The sequence below is a fragment of the Schistocerca cancellata genome, chromosome 11 (genome assembly GCF_023864275.1).
Source record: "Schistocerca cancellata isolate TAMUIC-IGC-003103 chromosome 11, iqSchCanc2.1, whole genome shotgun sequence".
NCBI classification, from domain to species: Eukaryota; Metazoa; Arthropoda; class Insecta; order Orthoptera; family Acrididae; genus Schistocerca; species Schistocerca cancellata.
In genome coordinates, this window is record NC_064636.1 from 163,645,911 (window position 1) to 163,661,285 (window position 15,375).

Consider the following 15,375-nt stretch of genomic DNA (forward strand, 5'->3'; position numbering starts at 1 on the left):
TGCCTAAGTGAAGGTCAGTTGGATTTGTATGTACCACCGAGCATTGATTTAGTTACAGGATTCTGTAGAAAAACACAACAGCGTGGTGGAGTTTCAATTTATATTAGTAGTGATCTAGATTTACAATATAGTGTCTTTAACATTGCTGAATACTGTATAGAGAAGTTGCTTGAAGCTGCTGCAATGCTACTTCCAACACTAAAACTCATAATAGTGTCAGTATACCATACTCCAGATAGTGACAGTGAATTATTTACACAGGTCTTAGAAAAAATAATCTTACACTTTGAAAGGTTAAGCAAATATAGAATATTAATATTTGGAGACATAAACATTGATATAAGGCTAAAGACATCAAAGCAGCTTTATCTACAGAATATGTTAAGATCACATGATCTATATAGCAGTAATAACAATCCAACAAGGCAGTTATCCTGTCTTGATAATGTTATCACAGATGTTGAAAAAGATCTGTATGAGCTAGGGTCTTTCAGACCATGAGGGGATATGGTTAAAATTAAAAATCAATAAACCTATTTCTAACTGCCCCAAAGCAAAGCATATCAGGTTACTGTATGATCAAAACATTGACAACTACAGGACACAGTTGCAGATGGTTAGATGAAATGACATCCTACTTGATAGTGAAAATGTCAAGGATGCATTTACCGTTTTTATCAATAACTCACAGACATTTTTAAGACATTTTGTCCAAAACTTCTGAGAAGTAATATGGCAACAACCAGAAAACATGACTCTCCACCCAAGTGGTTCACATCCACTCTGCAGAGGCTTAGAGCATTGGTTATGATATATTATGATAAATATAAAAATCATGATGCAGACAAAGCTAGTTATATTAAGTTAAAGAGTAAATACAGATCAGAAATCAGGTTAGCAAAGTGTGAGGCAAATGACAATTACATTAATACTTCTGACAACAAATGTAAAGCTGCATGGAATGTTGTAAAGACGGAACTGGGGAGAAGTAATAACTGTGAAAGTGATTACTGTAATGTGAATATCACACCAGATGAATTCAATGCCTGTGACATAAGTTCCTCTGCTGCAGTTGAGTCAAATAACAAATGTCAACAGGACCTAAAGGAAGCTGTACCTTTCCTACAACATTTGGAACACATTTCTCCTACACGTGAATGGAAAGAGGTCCAGTTAAGTGATATCATGAGATCAATCGCAAAATTAAGAAGCTCAAGAGCAGAAGACATTTATGGTCTTTCTAATTTTGTAATTAAAAAATAGGAGATATAATAGCATTTCCACTCTGTGTACTTGTAAACTGGATGTTTACTAGCGGTTGTTTCCCAACATGTTTAAAAATGACAGTGGTCACACCACTACACAACAAAGGAGACAAGTCACGTCCAAGTAATTATCGACCATTTTCTCTTATACCCATTCTATCGAAAGTAATAGAGCATTGCATGCAACTCCAAATCCATAAACATCTATCTGCCAACAACCTCCTTAGTGATTCTCAGTATGGATTCAGACATATGTTATCAACTGTGAAGGCAGTGGAAAATATTATTTCTTTCACTTTGTCTGCATTCGAATCCAAACTTTCTGTAAATGCCACACTTGTAGATCTAAGTAAAGCTTTCGATTCTGTCAACGACAGAATTCTATTAAATAAGCTCTACTCGTATGCTTTTGAAGGCAAAGTACTATTTCTGGTTATGTATTATCAGAGTGAGAGAAAACAAATTGTACATTTTAACAGAAACAAATCAAACACACTGGGTGTAACATGAGGTGTGTCGCAAGGGTCTGTGCTTGGACCCTTGCTTTTCATAATTTATGTAAATGATTTGTCCACTATGATGCCTTGTCAGTCCATACTATATGCAGACGACACCATCTTTCTTACAGTAGATAGGGCCTTGGACATACTTAAGCACAAAAGTACAGAACAACTCAGAATATCCAGTGTATGGTTCAGAGCAAATGAATTACAAATTAACCACTCTAAAACTGTAGACATTCTATTCAGCCTATGTATCGATGAAAACTAGTTCCTCAGTTAAGCTTCTTGGTATTCACCTGGACCCAAAATTAACCTGGGAAACTCACACCAATTATGTATACAAAAAGTTATCCCAAGTCACCTATCTGCTAACTAAGGTCAGGACTTCTGTAATGGACGAGCTACTACTAAATGCCTATTATGCCTTTTTTCATAGCCACCTCACGTATGCAGTGCTGTTATGGGGCAACGCCTCTGGGGCAAAAAGAATTTTTCTTTGGCAGAAAAAGGCCATTAGGTCTATTGCTGGAGTGAGAAACCATGTATCATGTAGAGACTATTTCAAAGAGTTAAAAATACTGACACACATCACTGTTTATTCTCAGTTGCTTAGTGCACATAAAGGAAAACCAAGAAAGCTGTAAACTGCGCGAGTCTGTACATAGCCATGACACACGCTAAAGCCAGATGATGGACATCCCAGTTACTAGGCTTAAAAAAACCCAAAACAGTTACACTTACACAGGGATACAATTATTTAACATGCTACCACTTACAGAACACAGTGTATCACTGAATGTCTTCAAAAATATTACAAAAAGGTGACTTGGACGAAAAGCATTCTATACAATAGAAGAACCTAAAGTATCTAATAAAAATGATCTAATCTATTAAAACTGCTGTATTACATGACTAGCATATTACATGAGTATTTCTGAAAATGTTATTGTATCATGCAGTTGTGCTTTATTTACATAATGTATTTTTACTCAATCTTTGGTTTGCTTTCCTCACAACATTTTCTATGTGCTCTTTCCAATTTAAATTGTTCATAATTGTAATCCCTAGGTATTCAGTTGAATTTACGGCCATTTGATTAGTCTGATTTATCGTGTAACCGAAGTTGAACGGATTCCTTTTATCACTCATGTGGATGACCTCACCCTTTTCATGATGTAGGCCCAATTTTTGCACCATTCAGATAGCTTTTCTAAATCTTTTCGCAATTTTTTTGATCTTCTGATGAGTGTACTAGACCATAAACGACAGCACCATCTGCAAACAACCTAAGATGGCTACTCAGATTGTCTCCTAAATGCTTTATTTAGGTAAGGAGCAGCAGGGGGCTTATAACACTACCTTGGGGAACGCCAGAGATCACTTCTGTTTTACTCGATGACTTTCCTTAATTGCTACCAACTGTGACCTCTCTGACAGGAAATCACGAATCTAGTCACATAACTCAATCGATATTCTCTAAGCACGCAATTTCACTACATGCCGTTTGTGTAGTACAGTCTTAAAATCCTTTTGGAAATCTAGAAACACGAAATCAATTTGAAATCCCTTGTCAATAGCTCTCAACATTTCGTGTGTGTGAAGAGATAGACCATTCTTTTCGTGATAATTCCTAATGTTCAAACACAATATATGTTCTAAAATCGTGCTGCATATCGACGTTAATGATATGGGCCTTTAATTTAGTGGATGTCTCCTACTACCTTTCTTGAACATTCGTGTAACCTGAGCAACTTTTCAATCTTTGGGGACGGATCTTTCGTCGAGCGAGCGGTTATATATGATGGTTAAGTATGGAATTATTGCATCAGTATAACTGGAAAGGAAGCTAATTGATTCTCAGTCTGGACCAGAAGACTTGCTAAGTTATTCGAGCTCTGGATTATTTACTTCGTCTTCTATGGTGAACGAGTTTCGAAAGGCTGTGTTTAGTAACTCTGCTTTTGCAGCACTCTTGTCGACAGTATTTCCATTGCTGTGGCGCAGAGAAGGCACTGACTGTGTCTTCCCGCTAGCATGCTTTAAATACGACCAGAATCTCTTTGGTCTTTCTGCCAGGTTTTGAGAAAAAGTTTCATTGTGGGAACTATTAAAAGCATCTCGCATTAAAGTCCGCGCTAAATTTCGAGCTTCTGTGAAAGATCGCCACTCTTGGAGGTTTTACGTTCGTTTAAATTCTGCTTTGTTCAACAGACACGTCTTTTGTTAATTTTTGGTGGATTTGGGAGTTATGGTATTCAGTCTCATACGACAAACCTATGCTCATTAATCCCTGACTCCATTTTCATGGTTCTTACTAGCTCAAGTTTATTCGTGCTAAGAGGTCAAGTGTGCTTTCACAACCATTTACTAATAGAGTGTGCTCATTAACTAATTGCCCGAAATAGTTCTCAAAGAATGTGTTTAGCACAATTTCGGATGATGTTTTAGCATACCTCCGGATTTAAAAATGTATTTCCACCAACATGTCGAGGGTAAATTAAAGTCACCAGCAACTACAATTGTACGAGTTGAGTAAGAGTTTGAAATTAAACTTTAGTTTTCTTTGAACTTTTCTGAGTTGGGAGGTCGGTAAAAGGATCGAATTATTATTTAATTCTGGTTACCAAGAATGACCTCTACCCATACACAGGCACTATCTGGTTCAATTTCATGTCAAAATAAATTACTTATAACAGCAACAAACACGCCACCTCCAAATGTGTTTACACTATATTTTCGGAACACAATTAGATTCTTCGCAAAAACTTCTGCTGAACTTACCTCTGGCTTTAGCCAGCTTTCAATGCCCATAATGATTTGAAAATCAGTGCTTTCTGTTAGCGCTTGGAGCTCTGGTACACACAGCTACGACAACCGATGATTCCTGTATCGAAGTTGTACGACCTGCACCCTTTGAGACGGAAGCCATTTCTGTATTTCCCCACGAGACTCTATCCTAGAAAAACCCCCAGTCCACGGCACACAGCTCCTACGTCTAGTGGACTACTGGACTATTCAGCATGTTGTGGCTGTGCATTCTTCTAATGTTTTGTGGTTCCTGGGTGGATGAGGAGTGGCTGATATGATAGGTGGGTCGCCGGTTTCCTCTCACTACAACACAAAATGCACACATGGTTAAAATACACTTTATTACAGGAACCAATTGAAAACTTAACTTCAACGTCTCCAGTCTGAAGTTCGTGGTTAACAGCAATCAAATAACATGTACTAATTCTTGAATCTTGTCTGTGACCATACCACAACTACACTCCTGGAAATTGAAATAAGAACACCGTGAATTCATTGTCCCAGGAAGGGGAAACTTTATTGACACATTCCTGGGGTCAGATACATCACATGATCACACTGACAGAACCACAGGCACATAGACACAGGCAACAGAGCATGCACAATGTCGGCACTAGTACAGTGTATATCCACCTTTCGCAGCAATGCAGGCTGCTATTCTCCCATGGAGACGATCGTAGAGATGCTGGATGTAGTCCTGTGGAACGGCTTGCCATGCCATTTCCACCTGGCGCCTCAGTTGGACCAGCGTTCGTGCTGGACGTGCAGACCGCGTGAGACGACGCTTCATCCAGTCCCAAACATGCTCAATGGGGGACAGATCCGGAGATCTTGCTGGCCAGGGTAGTTGACTTACACCTTCTAGAGCACGTTGGGTGGCACGGGATACATGCGGACGTGCATTGTCCTGTTGGAACAGCAAGTTCCCTTGCCGGTCTAGGAATGGTAGAACGATGGGTTCGATGACAGTTTGGATGTACCGTGCACTATTCAGTGTCCCCTCGACGATCACCAGTGGTGTACGGCCAGTGTAGGAGATCGCTCCCCACACCATGATGCCGGGTGTTGGCCCTGTGTGCCTCGGTCATATGCAGTCCTGATTGTGGCGCTCACCTGCACGGCGCCAAACATGCATACGACCATCATTGGCACCAAGGCAGAAGCGACTCTCATCGCTGAAGACGACACGTCTCCATTCGTCCCTCCATTCACGCCTGTCGCGACACCACTGGAGGCGGGCTGCACGATGTTGGGGCGTGAGCGGAAGACGGCCTAACGGTGTGCGGGACCGTAGCCCAGCTTCATGGAGACGGTTGCGAATGGTCCTCGCCGATACCCCAGGAGTAACAGTGTCCCTAATTTGCTGGGAAGTAGCGGTGTGGTCCCCTACGGTACTGCGTAGGATCCTACGGTCTTGGCGTGCATCCGTGCGTCGCTGCGGTCCGGTCCCACGTCGACGGGCACGTGCACCTTCCACCGACCACTGGCGACAACATCGATGTACTCTGGAAACCTCACGCCCCACGTGTTGAGGAATTCGGCAGTTCGTCCACCCGGCCTCCCGCATGCCCACTATACGCCCTCGCTCAAAGTCCGTCAACTGCACATACGGTTCACGTCCACGCTGTCGCGGCATGCTACCAGTGTTAAAGACTGCGATGGAGCTCCGTATGCCACGGCAAACTGGCTGACACTGACGGCGGCGGTGCACAAATGCTGCGCAGCTAGCGCCATTCGACGGCCAACACTGCGGTTCCTGGTGTGTCCGCTGTGCCGTGCGTGTGACCATTGCTTGTACAGTCCTCTCGCAGTGTCCGGAGCAAGTATGGTGGGTCTGACACACCGGTGTCAATGTGTTCTTTTTTCCATTTCCAGGAGTGTATATACAATGACTAATGTTCCTTCACAGCTAGCTAAGGTGCAAGACGACGACTATCAAGCCTAGGTCACAGTGCGGCGTATTAAGGTGCAATGCACTGAGTCCTGATACGACGTACTGAGATTGAGACAGCTCAGTCGGTGGCGGTGGCCTAAATGCACGCTGCCCAGGGAACGTTATCGGCACGTAGCCTGAGGGTGTGCCTAGGTCAGTGCCTGCTATACAATGTTTCCTAGTGCCAACCAGTGTGCTGCCAAAGGTGTACACCAGTACACAGCAGAACCTGAAACCCCACCACCCTACGGCGCAAGTCGACGAATCTGCAGCCTACACGGTCGCAGAACCAACTGAGCCTCTGATTCAGACATAGCGAAACTTCCACAGCAGGCCTACATGTTGCCAAAGATGTTTTCAGTACACTGCAGGAGTTTCACTGGGACGCCCTTACACAAGCTCCATACTGTCCCGATCTCTCCCAATGTGACTTTTATATTTTTGGAACACTGAAGAAAGACACTGGTGACTGCCGACTCGCTTCGGATTGAGAGATGCACTCCTGGCTACAATTGTAGTGCCGTAGGTAGCCATATATGTTTTTGTTACTCACAGTGGGGTAAATGTGTTGAAAGTTATGTCTGTTACTTCTCACATAATAAACAGTTTACTTACTTTTTTCCCATGTGTCCATTTTCATTTGACTACTCCATATACTGAGCTAAAACTGTAACACACTGTGAAATAATTTTCTTGAATTATCTGCACTTTTCAAGGCTTAGGTAGCAAGCACTAGATCTGTGTTTAAACAGTTGTTTCAGACAGAATGTTCTTTGTTCATCACAACCTAAATTTTCTCGTAGTAAAAGTTGGTTCTGAGCTAACATAACACATACGTTTGCAAACGTCGCAGTATTATTTAATATTATCCATCTCTTTTAGTGCCGGACTCCACCCTCATGTGAAGGAGAACCCGTCTTTAAGCGTCAGCAGTACTGCCATATCTACCAAACAGAGGGCTCCAAAATCAGTTTTTTGGCGAAATATGCAGATCTGGGTCATTTTGGACTCAAACATCGATTGTTTAAAAATTATTTTTCACCGTGTTCAGCACGTTCGCCATCTCCATGAAGACACCGGGCATTCTAAACTAAACAGAATGATTAGAAAATATTCTGAGCCCTATTTGCTTTTTTCATTTCATAAATTACTAGATTTGGTACACCAAGGACATTCTCAAGTGTGGTTCTTCGTAATGAAAAGAAACAAATCTCATAACCCACAGTTCATGTAGTATGAATTATACAAATTAAAAAAACATTACACATAAATAATGAATGTCCTACATAAAAGTGCAACATTGAGTGAACTATGTATCATGAAATGGGAAATATAGCATACTAACAAATTATTAAACTAAAAAGCACTAATGTGAATATGACATTAAATTACGTATCAAGCAGCACTTATAAACTGGATTCAAAATAAGCTGCAAATGTCCTATGTGAGGGCACAAAGTAGATTGGTTGAGGTGTTCATTAACCATTAACACTAATGTCAGTAGTGGTGTTCAACATTATTTCCTGTCTGCCTCGGCATGCAAAATGAGTGGCCCTAGCAATACAACAGGCAAGACAAACTGACAAACGAATGTAAAACAAAAACTGTGTAAAAAAAATAGCTCAGGTGATTTTCACTAATCATTAACCTAGAAGTAAGTGCGTATAAATGTTTAGGCAAGTTGTCATTACGTTAAGAGTCACATAAAATAAAAAATGCAATGACTTAAGAGGGTATACGAGGACGACACTGGATTTTTCTAACCTATATTTATTATTTTTTCAATAAAATAACAAACAAATAAAAAACTTAACTTTATACATTTATTGTACACCCTTAAGATTGTATTAGGTATTGCATTAAGTAAGAAAGGTACACAGGGCACTACATGACACTAACGAAAGGTCTTCCCGGAGTGTGGGAGTGGTTGGTTAGAGCTCTGAACACAATTTTCAAAATAGAACAAAATTTCAATAACGTCTTTAAAACTGAAGATATTGTCTAACCTAGTACCTAAAGATATTTATAAAGATAGTTTTTAACAAAATGGCGACAATCTGAAATAAAAGTTAATTTTTTCGACAAAAGCTTCATTTGTAAAAACTTCTATCACCTATCGAAATTAAAATATCTCGCAAAAATCACAGCAGAGAAACGTCGACTCAATAATTAAAAAAGTCTACAATATAATTGCACATATACTGCACGAGTTACATCTCCCGCCAACTTGAAAGACAATGTCTTGAAAAGAGAAGCGTTTAAAGATGCTACGAGTGTTTTTTACACTGAAACTGAACAAAAGTTTAATCGAGAACGCCAGCACCATACAGTGGGCCTTTTTTGCCCGATGTTGAAAAACACTCATATTTATGAAATTATATCAATTAACTTACTTCCGCTTACAAATCGGCTCGTCCTTTGCACGATAGGCATTACTTTTAGATCCATGTAAACACGTTTGTTTGTCATTTTCAAACACTCACGTTTCACTTCATATAAAAAAAACAAGCGATATGTCAACATAAGCAGACAAGATACAAGCAAATGCTTTCCGATTATTTACGACAAACAAATCATATTACAACAAGAAAACTTGTCAAGAATGGTATTTTAATTGACACTAATAGTAGAGGGTAAAGTTTGTTCTGGAACAGTCTGCACTGTTGCCAAATTTTTCAATATGGCGGCTCTCCCTGGTTGATCCTTCCACCTCCTTTCTAAGGGGGACGATGTGACAATGTCACATTGTTGAGCTCACCACCACCCATCCTCCTCACTTCCCCTCCAACCCCAATTTCCTATTCCCTTCCCCTCCACTATTTGTGAATTGGAGGGAAAAAGATTCAAACTGTGTTGAGCTGCTGGGAAATAAGGGCATGAGGTACTGTCTTGGGAATTGTGTTCATTTACTGAACTGTGTATTATCCTCCTGGAAGCATTTCCAAAATTCTGGCAGAGAAACCAAACTTATCTTCAAAACAGGGAACAATATGTGGAAATAGATCAAGAAAGGGACAATGTCATTAGGAAATATAATTCCAAGCTACTGGCTGTTAAATATGGAGTGCCACAGGGATCAGTAATGGGTCCTGTTCTGTTCTTACTCTATGTAAATGACCTAAACATAAGGAATGATAGCAGTAAAATATTTCAATTTGCTGATGATACGAGTGTTGTAATTACAGGAAACTCAGAAGAAACTCTTGTAAAAAACATAAAAGAAACCACTGATAACCTAACATGTTACTTTGATGACAATGACTTAATAATAAACACTAAAAAACTGTAGCTATGGATATACACACAGCACAAACAAAAAATCTGATATCACCCAATCTAGAGCTATACGGACAGACAATTGCCAAAACAGCATGTACCAAATTTCTTGGACTTCATCTACAAGACAACTTGAAATGGAAAGCACATATTGAGCAAATGAACAAAAAATTAAGTACTTCTTGTTTTGTGCTGCGTACATTAAAAAATTGTACCAGCTACAACACCCTTCAGTGTGTATATTATGCAGTTGTAAACTCTCACCTCCGGTATGGGATTATGTACTGGGGAAATTCTGGAGATGCCATCAAAACATTCAAAATTCAAAAAAAAATTATAAGAATAATGAAAGGGATAGATAATCGCAAATCATGTAGACCATTGTTTCAAAAATGGATGATCCTGCCACTTCCTTGCATATATATATACTTGAAAGTATAATGTATTTAAAACAAAACTTACATACAAAAAGACCACTCATCACTCAAAATCACACAATACACAGCTATGATACAAGACAAAAATTGGATATACATGTTCAAAGTGCCAACACAAAGTTATTTCAAAACAGCCTTATCCATCCTAGTATCAAACTATACAATGCCTTACCAGGTATCATTAAACACATACGAAACATTGGTCACTTCAAATCTAAACTGAAGTCGTACTTGGTTGATCATTGCTTTTACACAGTAAGTGAATACCTACAAAACTAAATTTTTGTGTGTTTACCCAATGTAGTCTCATTCAGAAGAACATTTGTATTTTTTGTCTCTGTATATAGTGTAACAACATTTATTTAAGTATTCATCATTAATTGATATATTAATGTGTGTTATTATGCACAAAGGTATATTATATGTAAAACTGTTAATATTAACAAAAAAATCCTAATTTCTTGCACAGTGTGCAGCTGTAGATGAAAATGGATCAATAAATCAATCAAACTGACAATTACCCTACAGCCTTGCTGCTTGAAATTCAAGTAAACACAACTGCTTGTGTGATGTAAGAGAAGTGCTCACGTGAAAATAAGAGTAAATCGGCAGTAAATTCGAGCAATATATTGTTTGTTTATTTAAACATTAATTAAATTAATTAATCATTGTGCTGAGAAATGTGTTCAATGGAAAAGATGTTGGAGAGAGGGGGGTTTAATTAAGTGTAGCACCTGCAACCACAGAGCTGAGGACTGTGTCCCTAGCCTCCTACATGTGTAATGGAGGGACGTGAGGGTAGGGGCAACACCTTTCAGCAAATAATGGTGAGGATGCATTTCGAAACCGATTGAGACTACTGCCTATGCTCGAACTGTTCATCATTTTTGAAATGGCGGGTCAATCCGAAGTGTGGGAGACAACTTTGCCCTATTCCACTACCCCAGACTGGAGGGACTGTAGGTGCTCGCCTCGGTGTACGGGGCTCAAATGAGGACTCTTAAAACGGTTTTGTTTCCCTTTCCGATCGTGTGTGCGCATATGTACACCTTACTGTGTACCATAGTCGACAATACCACTCGAAATCGGCGAGGAGCTTTCCTACAGCCGTTGCTGGAAGAATTGCCTCCTACCAATCTGCACGTGTACACATGCTGGGGAACTTGTACGCAGATACACAATAAGAATGGATAGGACAGCAAACTATCACTGGGGTGTAGGAAGAGTAGCTTCCTTCGGATCTACAGCAGTATAGCTGCTGAGTAACTTTTACACATACATACATAAAGACATAAGAACGGATGAGGCAATAAACTCTCACACATACACGCTACGACAACTGACGGAAAATGCTTCACTGCTCTAATTACACATCGAAACTGTCAAGAAAAAACCATTACTCGTAAACAATGGATCATAATGCCACACACACACATACACATACCTGCTAGATCTCTTCGTGCTGTGATATACTGTTCCTGGTCTGCAGGATTCAGTCACTGGGTGGACAAAAGACCCATGGCTTCCGGGAAGCCATTAAAGGTCCATCTCAGAAAGGGTAGTCCCCCAGGAACAATTGTGAAATACCTGACTATTCGTTATGGGGAGAGTTGAACACTCAATAACCGCATGCTCTCAAACGTTATGGACGAGCCAGCAGTGTCTGAAAGCGGTCCTTGGCTAAGTAAAATCAGTCTCATGTACGAAAAACATTGAAATAATACGTCCCACATAAATGTAATACTCTGAAATCTTCATACTAGTTTTCTCCCAGTCCGCCGATCTGCTCCCATACAGATGGAGAATAGTGCCTGTTCTCGGTAGCCTCAGCCACTGAACGTGTTTATAATCTGTCATCAGTTGGGTTTACTCTGCTTCTTCATGTAAATTGACCAAAGGCTGTCTAGTAGAGGTTTCAGACACTTCACTGTACCAAGTAACACCAGCTCTGTGTGTGTGTGTGTGTGTGTGGGAGGGGGGGGGGGGGGGGGGGGGGAGCATGGGCCCGTGTTCTCGTATACTGCGGAATGAGGAATAGACGGTGAAGGAATTTTACACAGGTCACTTGCTCCTCATGAAATAACACACTGTGTGTCTGCCTAAAGTGTTGCTGTTCTTAACAGCTCAATTGCTGTAAAATGAGCTCATTTCTTTTTTTTAAAAAAGTGATTAAATAGACAAACACTCATCTACTGCATGAAGTACTACATCACATATCCTCCAGGCGGGCTTCTAATGCTTGCTACTACGAATATTGTACAGACAGACCTCACCTCACATTGTGTAAAGGATGTAGTTTTACACTTTTGAAACGAATACTATGACGCCAACAGTGCGAACTGTGGATACAGTAATAAAATCAATGAAATCTCTAGCTAAGTAGGTGGAAATTCACTCTTGTAGTATAAACTTAGGCTTGCTACAACGGATACTGAATCGAGAACATTGACTCTTGGGTTGAATATACTAGAAAATAAGCACTTAACACCATCCAACAATCCTTAAACATAGTCAGGTAGCAAGTTCCGCATGCTACAGTGAGTAGACTTCGCCAATAACCTATTGCTGATAGGACCAACCAACCACACGATAACCAATATTGAGTGAACATTCCGGGATGGATAGATGTGTTTTTCTTGTGAGTGGTACCAGTGTCTTAAGAGGAGAGATACGTGATCTTCTTATAAGCTACCAACTATGTAACGCTGTGTGTCAATTCGGCCTTGGTTCTACAGGAAGACGAAACGCTATAATAACTAATAACGTCACAAAATAATGTCACAAAATGACGATGGGGGGGGGGGGGGGGAGACTTCCACGGGAACATTGCACATTTCTTCACTTCGAGAACCAGTCTTACCTCACCTCCTCCCACCATCTCCTTCCCCTGTAAGTAAGGATACTTGTTTCCCACGTCTGTTCTAACCTATTGCTGATGGTACACAAAGAGGTCCGTCTTCTACAGTTACTCTGCTTTAGTCATCGTTCGAGTGACAATGATATACGTTTCCAGTCTGCAGCTGGACACCCACCCATCCCCTCAGGTAGTGGTTCTGCTTTGCCAGCCCGATGGTACACAAAGAGATTCAACAGTTTACAGTGCTCTGCTACAGTCAGCATTGAGTTGACAGTGATATACTGTTTCAGGTCTTCAGATATCAAACATATTTCTAGGAAAAGCCAACCCCTGGAACAATAGTAAAATACTTGACTATTCGTGACAAACATCTCTCCAGTAGAAGAATGACCAACAGAATCCTACGGCCTTCGCCTACTTCTCGCGGTGGGAAGAGGCAGCTCCAGGGCTGCACTGGGCGCTGTGAACCGGACAGGTGGTGCAGCCACTGAGCTCACCGCAGGCAGCTGCTATTTGATGCTCCGGCGGACCTCCCACACCCGCTACTGCCGGCCACTTCCTGTAGCCTCCTGTAGCCTGCATCCTCTCCTAGCCCCAGAGAACTCTAACTTAGTGCCTTTGCAAGTCTTGTAAATAAACTGTCATGCATGTAGCTATTACATTCACTACAGATGCACAACTATCAGTACAGAACACTGGCTTTTAGACACACATCAAAAAAGTTTTGATCCCCTCGATTCCGAGAGTTCAGGAACCTGTACAGAAAACTGGAATAGAGATCAACATAAACATCATTTGCGCCCTTTTCATTGCTCATGAAAACCACACACTGCATATTGTATCACCATACAGTGAGACACCAAGAAATCACCAATTTAGTGTTGGAGGGCAGTGTGGTGCTAATCGTAGAGGGAGACCGAGAGACAAATACACTAAGCAGTAGGTACTTGGAAATGAAGAAGCTTGCACAGGATAGAGCAGCATGGAGAGCACCATCAAACCAGTCTGTGAACTGAAGGCCAAACAACAGCGAGACCTTAAGAAGTGGTGCTCTCGATTGCTGTACACACTGGTACCTCTAATACCCAGTAGCACGTCCTCCTGCAGTGGTACATGCCTGTTTTCGTCGTGGCATACTATCCCCAAGTTCGTCACGGCACTATCGGTCCAGATTGTCCCAATCCTCAATGGCAATTTGGTGTAGATCCCTCAGAGTGGTTGGTGGGTCACATTGTCCATAAACAGCCCTTTTCAATCTACCCCAGGCAGGAAACTTCCTGGCAGATCAAAACTGTGTGCCGGACCGAGACTCGAACTCGGGACCTTTGCCTTTCGTGGGCAAGCGCTCTACCAACTGAGCTACCCAAGCACGACTTGCCCGCAAAAGGCAAAGGTCCCGATTTCGAGTCTCGGTCCGGCACACAGTTTTAATCTGCCAGGAAGTTTCATATCAGTGCACGCTCCACTGCACAGTGAAAAATCTCTTTCTACCCCAGGCATGTTCGATAAGGTTCATGTCTGGAGGACATGCTGGCCACACTAGTCGAGCGATGTCGTTATCCTGAAGGAAGCAATTCACAAGATGTGCGTGATGGGGGCACAAATTGTCGTCCACAAAAACGAGTGCCTCGCCAATATGGTTGCACTATCGGTCAGAGGATGGCATTCACGTATTGTACAGCCATTACGACGCCTTCCGTAACCACCAAGCGGCACACGTCGGCCCCACATAATACCACCCCAAAACAGCAGAGAACCTCCACCTTGCTGCACAGTGTGTGACCGGTTTGCCACCAAACACATCTGTGACGATAGTCTGGTTAAAGGCATGTGTGACACTCATTGTTGAAGAGAACTTGGTACCAATCCTGAGTGGTTCATTTGGTATGTTTCTGGGCCCATCTGTACCGTGCTGCATGGTGTCGTGGTAGCAAAGATGGATCTCGCACAGTGTTAGTCTTGACACGACATGCTGTGGCTGCACGAAAAGCATTATTCAACATGATGGCGTTGCTGTCAGGGTTCCTCCGAGCCATAATCTATAGGTAGCGGTCATCCACTGTAGTAATAGCCATTGGGTGGACAAAGCAAGGCATGTCATCAACAGTTCCTGTCTCTGTGTATCTTCTCCATGTCCGAACAACATCGCTTTGGTTCACTCCGAGATGTCTGGACACTTCCCTTGAGCCCTTCCTGGCACAAAGTAACAATGCGGTTGCAATCAAACCACGGTATATACTGTCTAGGCATGGTTGAACTACAGACAACACTTCCTGGTGGAATGATTGGAACTGAT